Below are 19,628 nucleotides of genomic sequence, written 5' to 3' on the forward strand. Positions count from 1 at the left end.
AGGAAATGTTCAAAATGTCCTCCGTTAGCGAGGATACATGCATCCACCCTCCGTAGCATGGAACCCCTGATGCAGCCCTGGAGAATGGCGTATTGTATCACAGCCGTCCACAATACGAGCACGAAGAGTCTCTACATTTGGTACTGGGGTTGCGCAGACAAGAGCTTTCAAATGCCCCCATAAATGAAAGTCAAGAGCGTTGAGCTCAGGAGAGCGTGGAGGCCACGGAATTGGTCCGCCTCTACCAATCCATCGGTCACCGAATCTGTTGTTGAGAAGCGTACGAACACTTCGACTGAAATGTGCAGGAGCTCCATCGTGCATGAATCACATGTTGTGTCGTACTTGTAAAGGCCCAAGTTCTAGCAGCACAGGTAGAGTATCCCGTTTGAAATCGTGATAACGTGCTCCATTGAGCGTAGGTGGAAGAACATGGGGCCCAATCAAGACATCAACAACAATTTCTGCCCAAACGTTCACAGGAAATCTGTGTTGATGACGTGATTGCACAATTGCGTGCAGATTCTCGTCAGCCCACACATATTGATTGTCAAAATTTACAATTTGATCACGTTGGAATGAAGCCTCATCCGTAAAGAGAACATTTGCACTGAAATAAGGATCAGACACATTTTTGGATGAACCATTCGCTAAATTGTACCCGCGGAGGCCAATCAGCTGCTGATAGTGTCTGCACACGCTGTACATGCTACGGAAACAACTGGTTCTCCCGTAGCACTCTCCATACAGTGACGTGGTCAACGTTACCTTGTGCAGCAGCCACTTCTCTGACGCTGACATTAGGGTTATCGTCAAGTGCACGAAAAATTGCCTCGTCCATTGCAGGTGTCCTCGTCGTTCTAGGTCTTCCCGAGTCGCGAGTCATAGCCTGGAATGTTCCGTGCTCCCTAAGACGCCGATCAATTGCTTCGAACGTCTTCCTGTCAGGACACCTTCGTTCTGGAAATCTGTCTCGATACAAACGTACCGCGCCACGGCTATTGTCCCGCGCTAATCCATACATCAAATGGGCATTAGCCAAACCCGCATTTGTAAACATTGCACTGACTGCATAACCACGTTCGTGATGAACACTAACCTGTTGATGCTACGTACTGATGTGCTTGATGCTAGTACTGTACAGCAATGAGTCGCATGTCAACACAAGCACCGAAGTCAACATTACCTTCTTTCAATTGGGCCATCTGGCGATGAGTCGACGAAGTACAGTACATACTGACGAAACTATAACATGGAAATTAAGCGTTTCCGGACACATGTCCACATAACATATTTTCTTTATTTGTGTGTGAGGAATGTTTCCTGAAAGTTTGGCCGTACCTTTTTGTAACACCTTGTATATCAGGGTGGATTTCATGGTCGTGTAAGGGAAGGCGATTAAAATTTCGTTGTGAGACAATGTGGAGAGTGTGGATGTGTAGCGTTGGGGGAATGTGGTGGTAGAGGCGCAGTAGAGTACCAGTAGCATTTAGCAGGGTGAAATTATAGGGTGGGGAGTGTCGAGTTTGTGGGTAATGCAGGGTATTCGGAAGTGTTCAAGATGGAAGAGGAGGGAGGGAAATTTTATACATTGGTAGAGGGTGCGGGTCGGGGAGCGTAAGCAGATTCGAAACGCTAGGCAGAGTGCATGGCGTTCGAAGATCTGCAGGGCGTGATACGTGGAGGGAGGAGCGGAAGTCCATGCCACATTTGCATAGCAGGGAATGGGTCGGATCAGCGACATAGGTATGGAGGATTGTGGAAGGATGCAATCGCCATCTTCGGCTGGATAGTAGTTTTAGTAATTTTAGTCTGCTCTGGGCTTTCTGTAGAATGGTTAGTAGATAGGGCTTCCATGTTAGTCGGTGATCCAGTATCGGTCCGAGGTATTTTAGTGTGTCAGTTAACTGGATAGGGCGGTTGTAAATCGTAAGATAAAAGGTGTCGGAATCGAATCTGCTGGTGGTACGCTCTATTATTATTGCCTGGGTTCCGGTAGGGTTGATTTCGAGGAGCCACTGTTTGCACCAGGAGGTGAACTAATTGAGAAGGAGCTGGATGGATCTTTCTTCTAGGATATCCTAGAAGAAAGATTAAGGAAAGGCAAACGTACGTTTCTAGCATTTGTAGACTAAGAGAAAGCTTTTGACAATATTGATTGGAATACTCTTTTAAATTCTGAAGGTGGCAGAGGTAAAATACAGGGAGCGAAAGGCTATTTACAATTTGTACAGAAACCAGATGGCAGTTATAAGAGCCGAGGGGTATGAAAGGGAAAAAGTTGTGGGGAAGGGAGTGAGACAGGGTTGTAGGCTATCCCCGATGTTACTCAATCTGTATATTGAGCAAGCAATAAAGGAAACAAAAGAAAAGTTCGGAGTAGGTATTAAAATTCATGGAGAAGAAATAAAACCTTTGAGGTTCGCCGATGACATTGTAATTCTGTCAGAGACAGCAAAGGACTTGGAGGAGCAGCTGAACAGAATGGACAGTGTCTTGATAGGAGGGTATAAGATGAACATAAACAAAAGCAGACCGAAGATAATGGAATGTAGTCGAATTAAGTCGGGTGATGCTGAGGGAATTAGATTAGGAAATGAGACTCTTAAAGTAGTAAATGAGTTTTGCTATTTGGGGAGCAAAATAACTGATGATGGTCGAAGTAGAGAGGAGATAAAATGTAGACTGGCAATGGCAAGGAAAGCGTTTCTGAAGAAGAAAAATTTGTTAACATCGAGTATTGTTTTAAATGTCAGGTTGTCGTTTCTGAAAGTATTTGTATGGAGTGTAGCCATGTATGAAAGTGAAACGTGGACGATACATAGTTTAGACAAGAAGAGAATGGAAGCTTTCGAAATGTGGTGCTACAGAAAAATGCTGAAGATAAGATGGGTATATCACATAACTAATGAGGAGGTATTGAATAGAATTGGGGAGAAGAGGACCTTGTGGCACAACTTGACTAGAGGAAGGGATCGGTTGGTAGGACATGTTCTGAGACATCGAAAGATCACCAGTTTAGTATTGGAGGGCAGCGTGGAGGGTAAAAATCATAGAGGGAGACCAAGAGATGAATACACTAAACAGATTCAGAAGGATGTAGGCTGCAGTAGGTACTGGGAGATGAAGAGGCTTGCTCAGGATAGAGTAGGATGGAGAGCTGCATCAAACCAGTCTCAGGACTGAAGACAACAACAACAACAACAACAACAACAACAACAACTGGAGGGATCGTTGGGATTTCTGTAAAGTGGTATAGAGGAAGAGGAAGGCGTAGTCAACGGCATTCTGGTGGAGATGAGAGGGGGAAAGGGCATAGGCATATCGGCGGTGCAGATGACATGCAGGACAGGAGAACGCTGGGGCACTCCTGCAGTGGGATGGAGTTGAGTACTGCTTTGTTTATGCATGTCATTAGTATGGGTGTCTTCCAAAGTCCTGTGTACTATTCTGGAATTGATGACATGCTCTTCACATAAGACATGGCCATTATTTATGTAATGACAGATGTTATGTTATAGCTTAAATTGTTTTAAACCTAATCCGTGAAGATGGTCTGTAACTGAAACCGGTCGATATTTTGGTTTAAAATAAAAAAGCATCTGATGGTCAAACATACATTTTTTTCCTGTTGAGTTCGACTGACATTCTCTCAGAAAACAGAGCAAGACGTTACTGTGTCGTTATACTTTTTTTCTAGCGTATTTGGGACTGATATTTCATCCCATATTTGACGCACAGTAATTAACATCTCATCTTGATCACAAACGGACGTCATTTTACATAATCTGAAGGGAGGCCACAAAGATGATACTATATCGTGTAACGTCCGATTTACGACTATCTCCTCTACGAAACGGAGACAGCACACTTTCGGTGCTCGTAGTATCTACAGTTAATAGACGATAATACAGTTCTGGTATATTGACAAAATACCAGTTATATTGAAACTAGAGTTTAGCAGTTAAGTCCAGCGCCGGCCGGTGTGGCCGAGCGGTTCTAGGCACTACAGTCCGGAACCGCGCGACCGCTACGGTCGCAGGTTCGAATCCTGCCTCGGGCATGGATGTGTGTGATGTCCTGAGGTTAGTTAGGTTTAAGTAGTTCTAAGTTCTAGGTGACTGATGACCTCAGAAGTTAAGTCCCATAGTGTGCAGAGCCATTTGAACCAGTTAAGTCCAGATTTCATTTGCAGGACACACAGTGTATGTTAGACCAGAAACTTGACTCTACAGCAATTTAAATGTGCCTAAGTATCTTCAGGCACTGCGTTAGTATGACTTTTCATTTTACACTCCCATAACAAAACAAACTGAACTATATGTTACTTGTCGCCTTCGAGCACTCCTATTCCTATTGTATCTATGAATGGCTCTAGAAACGTCACGACTTCATTTAACGTGTTATTATCGTAACCAATAAGATTTTTAAAGACGTCCTTCTCCATAAGCAATTCCTTGATTTTGTCACACTGCCTAACTATATACTGTAGCATTCTAAACAAGCTGTACCTAGCCTAAACTTCAAGCTTGTCTTTATCGAATTCTTGTCACCAGTTTGTCTTTATCTGCATCTACATAGATATGCCCCAAGTTACCGTATAATGCGTGGTTGAGGGTACCCTGCCACTTCTCTTCCTCTTCCATCCACAAACAGAGCAAGGGAAAACAACTATGTATACGGCTCCATATGAGCCCTAATTTCTCGTAGCGTATCTTCGTGGACCATACATGCAATGTATGTTGGCGACAGCAGAATCGTCGGGCAGTCAGCTTCAAACGCCGGTTCTCTAAATTTTCTTAACAGTGTTCCTCGAAAATAATGTCGCCTTCCCTCCAGCTATTCCCATTTGAGTTCCCGAAGCATCTCCATAACAATCACGTGTTGTTCCAACATACCGATAACAAATCAGTAGGGGTTCCTATTGGGATAACGGCCGTTATTAAACAAGAATAAAATATATTACTTTGACTGTGACGGCTAACTACCACTGATTACTGAATCAAAAGCGATATTGTAAATAACTTGTATTTATTGTAAATTATCTCACTATAGAAATTAGATCATATTGAACAAATCGTCAATGAAAACAAATTAAACAAATTTTACACTGTTCGTAGATACACTACAATGGTAAGATTGGCTCTCAGCTCTTCATGTTAAGTTGATGCGAAGTTAGATGTAATTATGGCCCTGGATAAGCAAATGGGAAATGCGATCTGACTGCGTTCCTATAATCTCTTTTGTGTTTGAAATAATACGCACTTCGGACACCACCACCAAGAAACAAACCAAACAACATGCAAAAAGAGAAATAACCAATAAAGAATCGTAAGCAAAACTGCACGGATGCTCAGTGGATGGCAAGAACACGATCCAACAACTATTTTTGAACTTTACTGCCGCTGCTGCAAGTTTTACAATACCGTCTACCAGCGTGCTGGCTCCGTCGATACTACTGGGGCGACGATTGCCGCTGTGAAGTCGCTGAATTAAGATAAGTCTCTCAAATATCTTGAGCAGAATAAACTACTCAGAAACTGCTAATACCACAAGCCCTATATGTCCTCTAAATGGTATACAACGCCTTCAAGACTGGCTCAACAACCTTTAAGGTACAGCCCAGTGTATCTTGTACTAACGTGCAATACCAGTATGATAGCTCTGTGCACTGATTGACTACGTTCAATGGTGACTGCCAGCCTATAAGGCGAAATCAACTGCAATTATACTAGTAGTCAATGCAATGCCTATCTTGGACGCTGATGTCCTACTGTAGCTGCAAACTCTCGATCATACACAGCACAGTACACCGAATCTAAGTCCCTATCTCAGAGCTACCGAACTTTGCGACTGTCCGCTCTCACGGCTCAAGACACTCTCCCTCCTGTCGCTCTCTGCACGATGCTCTTGCGACAATATTGCCGCCAGACTCTAATCAGCCAATCCCGACGCTGCAAAGGCCTCCCACATCCCCCTCGCGGAGTGATACAATTTCTCCACCTATCCAAAAATTTCTCTGTTCAAACAGTGGGTGTTGACCCTCAGCGTTTCCCGCACTTTCTTATGAACTGCCCAATCAGAGCTGAGCCCATTTGTCGCTAAAACAGCGCGCGACCGGGCGGCGCCAGCGCGTACGTTGGACGCTCTCTGTCTTCTCGACATTTCCCCTCTCTCTCTCTCTCTCTCTCTCTCTCTCTCTCTCTCTCTCTCTCTCTCTCTCTCTCCTGGCACCCGCCGGCTTTCCTTTTGATGCTTGCAGGTCAGCGGCCCATCCCCTGGGACCCGCGGCCCCTGCGCAATTCTCTTCCGGCGCTCACCGGCCTTCGCCTCCCCGCCTCCACTGGCAAATCCACTTTGCTTACACCTGCAGCATGCAACTAAATGTTGTCATTAGCAAAGCCCGTATTATATCAGACATGTGTCTAATCATCACGTATCTCTCTTTCAAATGCACCTGATAAGACTAATTAACCATTATTTGGGTTTATTTACTTCAAATATGCAGAATAATCTGTGAAATGAATGTCACAAATGAAAGCCGCCTTCCAAATCTAACAGCTCGCCTCGGAATTGCTTCGAGGTCTTCCTTCAACCCGACCTGGTACGGATGCCAAACACTCGATAGTACTCAAGAATAGGTCGTACCAGAGTCCTACATGCCTTCTCCTTTACAGGTGAACCAGTCTTTCCTAAAATTCTGCTAATAAACCGAAGTAGACGATTCGCCTTCCTTACCACAGTCCTCACATGCTCGTTCCATATCATACCGCTTTGCAACGTTAAGACCAGATATTTCAACGGCTTGACTGTGTCAATTAGGACTCTAGTAATAGGCTATCCGAACATTTCAAGTTTGTTCTTCCACATTAACTCACATTTTTGCACATTTAGGGCTAGCTGCTATTCATCACGCCAACTGGAAATTTTGTCTAAATCGTCTCGTATCTTCCCACCATCACTCAACTTCGACACCTTACCGTACATCACGGCATCATCACCAAACAACCGCAGATTGTTGCCCACCCTGTCCGCCAAATCATTTATGTATATAGAGAACAACAGCGGCCATATCACACTTCCTGTGCCACTCCTGACGGTACCCTCGTCTCCGATGAACACTCACCGTCGAGGACCACATACTGAGTTCAATTACTTAAGAAGTCTTCGAGCTACTCACATATCTGCGAACTTGTTCCATATGCTCGTCCCTTCGTTAACAGCCTGCAATGGGGCACTGTGTCAAATGCTTTCCGGAGATCTAGAAATATGGAATCTGCCTGTTGCCCTTCATCCATAGTTCTCAGTATATCATGAGAAAAGGGCAAGCTGACTTTGACACGGGCGATGCCTTCTAAAACCTTGCTGATGGGTGGAAATAAGCTTCTCACTCTCAAGAAAGTTTATTAAATTCGAACTGAGAATATAATCAAGGATCACGCAGCAAACAGATGTTAAGGAAATTGGTCTGTAATTATCAGTCAATTTTGATTCCTTGGCCGACCAGCGTGGCCGAGCGGTTCTAGGCGCTACAGTCTGGAGCCGTGCGACCGCTACGGTCGCAGGTTCGAATCTTGCCTCAGGCATGGATGTGTGTGATGTCCTTAGGTTAGTTAGTTTTAAATAGTTCTTAGTTCTAGGGGACTGATGACCTCAGCAGTTAAGTCCCATAGTGCTCAGAACCATTTTAACCTTTTCCATTTTTATTCCTTGAGGAACCGTTGCCCACAGCGACCGTAGATTATAAGAAAGGAAACGTATACAACAGTCCCATTTGTTTTTATTATGCTTACAGATATATATTTCGGCTATAAATAGCCATCTTCAGTGCATTTTCGCTACAATTCAACAGACTCGCGGAGTTCACGTCACCATATGTCCCAACAGGAGTATGGGTAATGCCTATACTCTTGTAAGAACATAGGGTGACGTGAACGGCCGCGAATCTGTTGAACTGCAACGAAAATACGCAGAAGGAGGCTATTTATAGCCGAAATCTAAATTTCCAAGCACAATAAAAACTTACGGGATTGCGACTGACTGCTATGTGCCCCTCCTTCCTTATTTATCAGTCAGTAATGAAAATCTCTCCCCAACACTGCTACGACCAGCATCTTCCGTACTCATGGTGCATGCTTTCAGGACAAGTTTCGTTTTTACACTCTCCTTCCTATCACGTTCGAGCGCAATGGTCCTGCAGCGGGCGACTGACCGGCGATGGGTTAACTAGAGTAGACGGTTGGGCCCTTCGAGCAATGCATGCTTGAACGAGCGTCAGGGAAGTAGAGTATAGTTTGTTATTCTGTAAGGGGGAGTATAGTTGCTCCTCGAGTCCGAAGTAGCTTTATTGGCTACCGGACTTTCACTTTTGCTGAACTAGATGCTCCGAGCAATTTGAGCGAGCACCATCTCTACATGCAGACCTCTGATAGAACTGTCAATTCCACATTACATACGGATGTCCATATACTGTTGAACAGATAGTGTTGATCAGTTCGATCGGAGAAATGACCGATGTTTTATACATTTGAATGCATGCTTTTCCTGTTTTTCCTGTACGGAGATCCTAACTGTAGCTAGGATGCCCTTTCCCGCGTATTAGCCTAGTGAGTCCTTTCTCCAACTAACGTAGTATGACTGAGTGCCTCCTACAATTCTTTAATTCGATTTTCCTTACGCATCAGATACTAGTACAATATTACTTGCATGATATGTTGCCCATTGCCTATGAACTGTAAGGTGAGGTTGTTTTAATGAGTGCGATTAATCAATGTTCTTATTTCCTTTGTATGTATTAAGATTGGTACAGGATGTATTCCCGTGCAGTAAGTATTAACATAGTATTGCAATGCTTCACTTGCTTCCCATTTGCTATCACACGTTCCGGAAGTAATACATAACCACTTTTTCAGTTGCGCCTAATGTCGGACGAGTCTTGTTAGTTAAATCATTTGATCTGTTTGTCTATGTTTGAGGCAGATCAGGTTTCTTTACATGATTCATTTTTGACACCAACCTCCATCACTCTATTCAGGTTAATCTGGTGGCATATTTGAGTTAATTTGTGCGAGAATAAAACTGGAAGGAACTGAATGATTACATTTCTTGACTGACGTGGCCCAGAGCAACTGAGTCTGTGAGTTAATTGCAAAATTTAAACAACAATAAGTATCCAAAATAACTCCCCTAGCCAGGATTTTCTTGTGATCAAATTAAGATTAAATTTCTAGGTATCACAGTTATTAACCTCCTGGGAGTCACAACAATTAATATTTATTTTATATTGTTATTAGCAGAGCATTATTTACATTTAACTATAGAGTGGAGCACGAATAAATATTTATCAGCGTTTTCATTTTTAGTCCGGTTGTTATGATATGTTACACAAATGGACATTTAGGTTCACAGTAACGGGACGGGCACGGGTAAGATTAATGTACAATCAAATTTCTGCGTTCAGAATCGATTTGTTAAAGAACACAGTCTATAATGTAACAATTAAATTTCTTTTAGTAATTGAATCCTCTATAGCAGTTCCTATCTTTGCTGAGGAACAGAAAATCCTTACTTTTTTTTTACACTTGACAAAAATATTATGTTTATTGCAGATTTTGCACCATCCTCTTGTCTTGTTCCGCTGAGGAAAGTGGTCAGTTTTGTCTTTTCGGCATCCTAACGCCGACGTTACTGTCGTAGCAGTTTTTTTTTTTAATTTTTAGGACATGCCATCAGTGCTTGGATGTAACACATTCAAATTTCCTTATTTAGTAGATATGATTGCACTAGTAAGATTTGTCTCAAACTTTCTGAGAGAAACATGATTTTCAGACAGGGTTTTCCTGTCTTTAGAAATAGTCTGAAAAGCTTTTGAGGGTGGTGCAGGGGAACTGTGCTGAGACGTAACTGTTAAGAAAAAAATCAGTACTTTGTGCCGTTTATGAGCTGTATAGCATTGAAGTTAGCCAATCAGGTCGTAGCACGCCCAAATTCAAGCACTAAAGTACGTTAATACCCAAGCATCTGTGGCTCACTGAGTTACCACTTGTTCAAACGCTCATTATCAGTTAAAATGTGCCTTTTTCGGAAGCGATAAATTTAATTTCGATGAGGGTAGAAACTGAAATAATGAATCAAAATTTGTGCCAAGTTTAGGAGTTAAACCCCAGGTCTCCTGCATACTAGGCAGATATGCCAACCACTATACCATCGTGGTATTGTGGCTCACACAGCTTCTATCCTTATCTAAGATAAAGTTGAGACTCATATGTCTGCAGGAGAATGTAATTCCATTAATATCAATAGATCACCTATCCCTGCGGTATAGGTGGGATTTCCCATTACGTACAAAGCTGCGGAGCTATTCCAATATAAGATCGCATTGGCAAAAAGTGGAAATGTGCTGAAGGCGTGAATTCAGGTTTGTGCGGCGGCGCGGAGTGGATGCCGGCATGGTAGCTCAGCGTGTTCGGTCAGAGGGTTTAACTGCCCTCTGCAATAAAAAAAAACTGAGTTAATCGATTAACAACGAACTAAAACGGATGTCTTACGACGTCCGCCCCGAGCAGATGCAACGAACAAAAGCGAAGAAAATGAGATTAAAAAAAAAAGTGGCCGCGCGGTTAGAGGCGCCATATCACTGACTGCGCGGCCGCTCCCGCCGGAGGTTCGAGTCCTCCCTCGAGCATGGGTGTGTGTGTGTGGTGTTCTTAGGATAAGTTAGTTTAAATAGTGTGTAAGTCTAGGTACCGATGACCTCAGCAGTTTGGTCCCTTAGAAATGCACACACACTTGAACATTTTTTGTTTTGTTTTGGGGTTTGTGTTAGGGAGGGGATGGGACTAGGATAACCCGTGCATCTGTCTGAGCCAGAGTGCCACAGAGATGTAGTGGAAAGCACATCTGCGTAGTAAGCAGGAGAGCCAGGGTCAAGTCCCAGCCGTAAGGCAAGTTTTAATTCATTACTTCACCTTCTACTCTTATCACAGATTAAGCTGAGACTCAGATGTCTCCTACAAAATGTAGTTCCATCAAATCAGTTCATAAATTTAAGCTACGGGAACAAAAGCAAAAGCTACGGTTCTTCAGTTCGAGGAAACCAAACTAAGTACAAGTTTGGCGACACTGTCTCTGGCAGACTGCTTGAATTTGTATACGTATATGTGGTGCATGTTCTTTCGGACATGTCTGAAAGAGCACGCACCAAATTTGATCCTCTAGCTTTATACGACAGTTAATAAAAAGAATAATGGTAGTAGCTGCTACTGCGAAATGAATTATGTCATTGGGGGAAATCAGAAAATTTGTACCGGCCCGAGACCGAGCACGAATTCCTTCGTTTCTCGTGGACGGTCACCATGAACGCCTAGGCCGTCCCGACACGGTTCCTGACCGACCCTTATTTATTTATTTATTTATTTATTTATTTAACCTGGCAAGATTAGGGCCATCAGGCCCTCTCTTACATCTAACCAGGCATTCTACTTATTGTACAGTCATATGTTTCAGTAGGCATGTTAAACTACATCTAATACAAAAAGTGAGATAAACAATTAGAAAGGTACACCTCGAAAAATGCATTATTGAAGAGAAAGATTTAAGATAGGAGTGCTGGCAGCAGGGAGTATGAGGGAGACTCATGGTGAAGGGAGGAGAAGAATACAGAGACATGATGAAACATAATTAAGGAAAATATAAAGGAAAAGGAGACTGCGTGGCTAATAGAGATAGATGAAGAGGAAGGCATCTCAGCAGCAAGATACGAGACGCTAGCTTTGCTATTTGACAGATGAGAGGATTGGCCTTGCACATTAATTTTGTGGAGAATTTTATGCGGATGATAGTAGGAAATGCTTCAACTTCTTCTTAAAAGCCACAGGAGATTGAATTTTCCTCAAGGTAAGGGGCAGTTTGTTCCAGAGGCGGACAGCGGCAACTGAGAAGGAGTTTGCAAAAGTTTTTGTTTTGTGAGTGGGCACAGTTAGGATACCAGATAAGAGTGACCTCGTGTTTCGATTATGATGGCATGACAGGTTTTTAATCTCTGAAGCTAGGTACTGGGGTGCTTGCGCGATGAGGAGTCGGTGAAGTAGACATAGAGTGTGGTAGTCACGCAGTTTGTCTGGCCGCAGCCACCCTAGCTCGGAGTATGAAGCACTAACATGATCATATCGGCGAATGTTGCAGGTGTAACGCACACAGGCATTCATGGTTAGCTCTAGCCGTCTTTTGTTTTCACTACTCATGCCTTGTTGAATCACATCACAATAGTGGAGGTTCGGTAGAACGAGTGCTTGCACGTGCTGGCGTTTCAAGTCCTGTGGGAATATGTTCCGAAACTTTTTGAGAGCATAGAGACAAGCAGACGTCTTTCGGCACACTGCGACTGTATTCTCCGCCCAGTTGAGATGCTCGTCCAAAGTTACACCCAAGTTCTTCACTGTTTTCTGATATGGTATTGGAGTACCTTCGAGCAGAATAGGAGGTAGCCGTTGGCGGAAATCTGAACTTATTAATTTCTGATGGGCTATTAAGATTACTTGCGTCTTTTTTGCATTTAATTTAAGCCCCAGATTTTTCGCCCATGTCACTACTGAAGACAGATCATCATTCATCAGAGCGATTGCAGTGTTTACGTCTTCAGGTCTGACGCTTAGGTAGAGCTGGAGGTCGTCGGCATAGAAATGATGTTTACAGGAGGACAAAACCGACGAAATATCGTTGACATATAAAGAAAACAAAAGTGGTCCTAAGACTGATCCTTGTGGCACTCCCGAAGAAACATGTTTCCAGGAAGATTTTTCATTTGCGCAGACAACACATTGCTGTCTGTCTTTTAAGTAGCTTTCAAACCATCTCATTGCACTATCAGAGAAATTAAGCTGTTGCATTTTTCTGAGTAATATGTCAAAGTTAACAGTGTCAAAAGCTTTGCTGAAGTCCAGTAGCGTCAATATTGTTGCCTTTCGATTGTCGATGGCATATTTCAGGTCATCAGTTAATTTAATTAGAGCAGTGTTTGTGCTGTGATGTTTACGGAAACCGGATTGAAATTTGTCATATAGACTGAATTCATGCAAGTGTTCAGTGATTTGGTCATGAACAATATATTCCAGTGCTTTGGAAACAGCAGGCAGTATGCTAATTGGTCGGTAATCACTAGGCAGTTGCGGGTTTTCGACCTTAGGGATGGGTCGAATTATGCTTCTTTTCCATGCAGTGGGGTATATTCCGTTCACGAGGGAAAAATTAAATATGTCAGTTAAGACAGGTACTAAGATATCGGCAACATTCTTAATCATGGCTATACCGATACTGTCGTTGCCTATTGCATCAGAAGAGATTCTCATTATTGATTTTCTTGCCGTATTTGTTGTTACATGTTTTAGATGGAAGGTATCGTTGTTAGTTATCCTGTTTGGAGATTCTTGTGGACGGTAATTATCAGCCGTGCTGGTATTCAGAGGTGCAGAGAGAATTCATTTAATTCGTTAGCTGACACATGAAAAGTAGTTTCCGATTTTGCCTTTCCGACCCCCAAGCTACGGAGATTCTTCCATAGAGTCGTGGGTGTCAGATCGCTGCATACAAGGGAGCGAGCGTGCCTGATTTTGGCATTGCGAATGCATTGTTTCACTCTGTTCCGTAGCTTTCTATATTCTTCAAAACGTTCGGGTTTCGGATCTGCCTTGAAACGCCTGTGGGCAGCATCCCTATTAGTCATCATTTGACGTAATTCAGCTGTCAGCCATGGAGCAGGAGATTTTCTTACACGGACTGTGCGCACAGGTGCATGTTTGTCATAGAGGGCAGTGAGTTTATCACCAAGTTCATTAATTTTGCCGTCGATTGTAGGTTCTCTGATTATTTGATGCCATGAGATTTCTGAGCAATCGGCTGTTAGAGCGTCAAGGTCAATACGTTTCATGTTCCTACAAGTTATGTAACGCGATTTGGTCCTTGGGGGCTGCACAGAGTAGGCCAGGAATATTACATCATGTGCTGAGAGGCCAGGGGCCGATGATTGACCAACATCTCTTACTTTGTCAGTCTGTTTCGTTGCTATCACGTCTATAAGAGTATGACTGTGCGCCGTATGGTGTGTAGGTTGCAATGGAAGAATGTTCATGCTATTGCAACTAAACAATCTTCTTAGGTTTATTGCGGAGGGAGTGTCTCTTAGCAGGTCTATGTTCAAGTCACCCATTACGATGACATGTTCGTATTGACACTGAAGTGAATGTAATTCCGACTGGAAGGAACTCATTGAGCTTATTTTTGGCGGCTTGTACACGACGCCAGTCAAGAATTTCCGACTTTGTATATTTATTTCAATGAACATGAATTCAGCCTCTTTTTCTTCAGCAGGATTTGACGTACATAAGACTTTCGCTTTGAGATCTGTTCGTATATATGCGCCGACCCCGCCACCTCGCTTTTTTGATCTGTCGCCCTAAGAAATGTGTACCCTGGGAGATGAATAGATGCAGAGGATATGTGTGGTTTCAACCACGTTTCGGATAAGAGGATTACGTGGTAGTTTAGTTGGTGGAAGAGGAGGCTAAGTTCTTCGTAATGCGCAGGTAAAGACTGAATGTTGCAGTGAGCTGCTAAAACCTCGGACGCGTTCCGCTGAGCAGCCTGGAGTAGGGTGGCAGACTGGTTTGTCCCATTGTTAGGCACTACCTGCCGCGAGGGGCACTGACCGGTGTTTCCGCCAAGTGACATATTACAGGGGTGTCCGAGATTTTGCGCGCCCTGTTTGTGACTCCGCGAGAGCCGAAAGAAAAGCGACTGCAAGAGATTTCCTGAGGTTGCGGGAGTATAGAAAATGGATTAGTGGTATTCGGTGCAGGGAGAATATGACCAAAATGGTGACAGCTGTGTGTCACTGAGTATCCTGTGTCGTAAGAGGAAAAATGTAATTAGAGTATTTGAAACAGCTTAGGGTGGAAATAAGGGAAAGAGGAGTGATTTAAGAGGCCGATGCTGCCAGCAGGGAGAAGTAAGCTTAATATTTAATAGAGTATCGTAGGAAGCTAGAATTAAATTGAAATTTGCTAAAGTGATACTGATAGTGATTTTTGTTATGAACAATTTAAACCGAAGAGATGGTTGACTAATGAACTAAAGGAGAGACTAATAATTGCAATAGAACTATTACAGAATGGAAGAGAATAAACTGAGAAAATGAAAAAAGTATTAGCAGTAACTAAAACTAAGCAATGGCTACAGCTAAAGACACAAAAAATAGTAAAAAGTTAATACAGTTACAAGAACAATTAGTTGAAGGTACAAATAATTAAAAAGTTAATACAATTACAAGACTATATCTGAGTATAGGACTGTTAAGATTTGCAAATGGTGTTAAGTTTGACTTTTGGCTCGAGTAGGTTCACTTAATACTATTTAGTTCTGTCATGTTTGTGACTGTCTTCTTTCCAGCTGCAGTCTTAATGATTACTCTGCCATCCAGAGTCCACACATTCTGAAGACCGAAATGGGATATGGCACTGTTTAAAATCCTTAGCCGCTCGTGTGTCAGATCTTCCCTTATTGTAATCCCTGTCCTTGCTAACTTCTTCTTCTGGGTAAAGATCTCAGCCCTTTTTCGGTACGACACAAATTTAATTATTATTGGACGAGGTTTGGTAGCACCTGGTAGTTTTCGTCCCACCCGGTGGCTCCTGTCAATGTCTGCCTTGGTCACTTCGACGCCTAATTTTTCACGCGCAACCTGTATAAGCAGGTTGTCCGTGTCTTCTTCTTTAGTTTCTGCTACTCCAAACAGTCGTAGACTATTTCGCCTTTGGTACTGTTCTAGCTCGTCTGTGGCGGCAGATAGTTTCACTTCCAACTCTCGTGCCTTTTTCTCGTATTCAGACACAGACTTTTTTAGTGCTGTAATTTCGGCAGTATTGGCCTCAACAGTTTCACACATTTTGGCCAATACTGCTGCCGTTACAGTATCTGATATGGTGCCTGCTATCAGATCGAGATTGTTTTTATCGCGAAGCGCAGCGTTTACCTCAGAGCGAACCAGCTCCGCTATACCGGGAGCCGCGGCCGCACCTTCCGCCAGGAGCAGGCCCGCCGCACCTGCTGCTTCCCCGCTGCTGGACGCGCTGCTGTTGATTCTTCTGTTTACCATTTTCTCGCAGATATTGGCGGAGCACAGAAAAAAAATAGCACTACTACACAGAGCACTGTTGTTTACACGATTTCCACTTGTACTAGACAACACCACCTGCGAGAAACACCGTCGAATTCGACTAAATTTCGCGAGCCGAACTTAACACGTGTTACACTGCAGCCGCCATGAGCTAACTCCCCTTACGACTTTGCGACACACTACAGCGAAACCTAACTTAAGGAGCACCTCCCATAACGCCCAATTCCCATTACGAGCAGCCGGTGTGGCAGTGCGGTTCTAGGCGCTTCAGTCTGGAACCGCGTGACCGCTACGGTCGCAGGTTCGAATCCTGCCTCGGGCATGGATGTGTGTGATGTCCTTAGGTTGGATGGGTTTAAGTAGTTCTAGGTTCTAGGGGACTGATGACCACAGATGGTAAGTCCCATAATGCTCAGAACCATTTTTGAACCCATAACGAGCAAAACAAATTGTAAAAAAATGACTTGATTAACCAACGATGTATCGCATAACGAGTGACGACGATTTAGTATGGTGTCTCCAACCGTTGGAGCGTGTTGGGAGAATCGTTCAACAACATGAATACCTTTCACTGTCGGCAGCGGAATATGACCAACGTCTTTAGTGCGTACGGGAATCTCGGTTTAGTACCTTCCTGCTACCATCTTAGTGCACCTTGTGATTTTTCTAAACTCGTGTTCACACAATTGTCTTTTTGTGAAAATTTTGACAACCTTCGTAGAAATGTCGAAGAAGATAAAACAGCAAGTAGACGACCATTGCTGTTGTCGTGGTCTTCAGTCCTGAGACTGGTTTGATGCAGCTCTCCATGCTACTCTATCCTGTGCAAGCTTCTTCATCTCCCAGTACCTACTGCAGCTTACATCCTCCTGTATCTGCTTAGTGTATTCATCTTTTGGTCTACCTCTACGATTTTTACCCTCCTCGCTGTCCCCCAGTACTAAATTGGTGGTCCCTTGATGCCTCAGAACGTGTCCTGCCAACCGATCCCTTCTTCTGGTCAAGTTGTGCCACAAACTCCTCTTCTCCCCAATTCTACTCAATACCTCCTCATTAGTTATGTGATATACCCATCTAATCTTCAGCATTCTTCTGTAGCACCACGTTCCGAAAGCTTCTATTCTCTTCTTGTCTAAACTATTTATCGTCAAGGTTTCACTTCCATACATGGCTAAACTCTATACAAATACTTTCGTAAATGAGTTCCTGACACTTAAACCTATACTCGATTTTAACAAATTTCTCTTCTTCAGAAACGCTTTCCTTGCCATTGCCAGTCTTCATTTTATATCCTCTCTACTTACGCCATCATCAGTTATTTTGCTCCCCACATAGCAAAACTCCTTTAATGCTTTAAGTGTCTCATTTCCCAATCTAATTCCCTCAGCATCACCCGACTTAATTAGACTACATTCCATTATCCTCGTTTTGCTTTTGTTGATGTTCATCTTATAGCCTTCTTTCAAGACACTATCCAATCCGTTCAACTGCTCTTCCAAGTCCTTTGCTGTCTCTGACAGATTTACAATGTCATCCACGAACCTAAAAGTTTTTATTTCTTCTCCATGGATTTTAATACATACTTCGAACTTTTCTTTTGTTTCCTTTACTTCTTGCTCAATATACAGATTGAATAGCATCCGGGAGAGGTTAAAACACTATCTCACTCCCTTCCCAACCACTGATTCCCTTTCATGTCCCTCGACTCTTATGACTGCCATCTGCTTTCTGGATAAATTGTAAATAGCCTTTCGCTGCCCGTATTTTACCCCTGCCACCTTTAGAATTTGAAAGAGAGTATTCCAGTCAACATTGTCAAAAGCTTTCTCTAAGTCTACAAATGCTAGAAATGTGGGTTTGCCTTTCCTCAATCTTTCTTCTAAGATAAGTCGTAGGGTCAGTATTACCTCACGTGTTCCAACATTTCTACGGATTTCAAACTGATCTTCCCCGAGGTCGGCTTCTATCAGTTTTTCCATTAGTCTGTAAAGAATTCGCGTTAGTATTTTGCAGCCGTGGCTTATTAAACTGACTGTCTGGTAATTTTCACATGTATCAACACCTACTTTCTATTGGATTGGAATTACTATATTCTTCTTGAAGTCTGAAGGAATTTTCGCCTGTCTCATACACCTTGCCCATCAAATGGTAGTTCTGTTAGGCCTGGCTTTCCCAAGGCTATCAGTAGATCTAATGGAATGTTGTCTACTCGCGGGGCCTTGTTTCGACTTACGTCTTTCAGTGCTCTGTCAAACTCTTCACGCAGTATCACATCTCCCATTCCATCTTCATCTACCTCTTGTTCCATTTCCATGATATTGTCCTCAAGAACATCGCCCCTGTATAGACCCTACGTAAATTCCATACACCTTTCGGCTTTCCCTTCTTTGTTTACAACTGGGTTCATTTTTGAGGCGTATGTATTCCTTTTTGCCTGCTTCACTTACTACATTTTTGTATTTTCTCCTTTCATCAATTAAATTCAGTATCTCTTCTGTTACCCAAGGATTTCTACCAGCCCTCGTCTTTTTACCTACTTGATCCTCTTCTGCCTTCACTATTTCATTCCTCAAAGCTACCCATTCTTCTCCTACTGTATTTGTTTCCCCCATTCCTGTCAATTGTTCCCTTGTGCTCCCCCTGAAACTCTGTACAACCTCTGGTTCCTTCAGTTTATCCAGGTCCCATCTCCTTAAATTCCCAACTTTTTGCAGTTTCTTCAGGTTTAATCTACAGTTCGTAACCAATAGATTGTGGTCAGAGTCCACATCTGCCCCTGGAAATGTCTTACAATTTAAAATCTGGTTCCTAAATCTGTGTCTTACCATTATATAATCTATCTGATACCTTTTAGTATCTCCAGGGTTCTTCCATGTATACAACCTTCTTTCATGATTGTTAAACCAAGTGTTAGCTATGATTAAGTTGTGCTCTGTGCAAAATTCTACCAGGCGGCTTCCTCTTTCATTTCTTAGCCCCAATCCATATCCACCTACTACGTTTCCTTCTCTCCCTTTTCCTACACTAGAATTCCAGTCACCCATGACTATTAAATTTTCATTTCCCTTCACTATCTGAATAATTTCTTTTATTTCATCATACATTTCTTCAATTTATTCGTCATCTGCAGAGCTAGTTGGCATATAAACTTGTACTACTGTAGTAGGCGTGGGCTTCGTGTCGATCTTGGCATTAATAATGCGTTCGCTGTGCTGTTTGTAGTAGCTTACCCGCACTCCTATTTTTTGATTCATTATTAAACCTACTCCTGTATTACCCCAATTTGCTTTTGCATTTATAACCCTGTATCCAATTGACCAAAAGTCTTGTTCCTCCTGCCACCCAACTTCACTAATTCCCACTATATATAACTTTAACCTATCCATTTCCCTTTTCAAATTTTCTAACCTACCTGCCCGATTAAGGGATCTGACATTCCACGCTCCGATCCGTAGAACGC

This window comes from Schistocerca gregaria, chromosome X (assembly GCF_023897955.1).
Source record: "Schistocerca gregaria isolate iqSchGreg1 chromosome X, iqSchGreg1.2, whole genome shotgun sequence".
Lineage (NCBI taxonomy): Eukaryota > Metazoa > Arthropoda > Insecta > Orthoptera > Acrididae > Schistocerca > Schistocerca gregaria.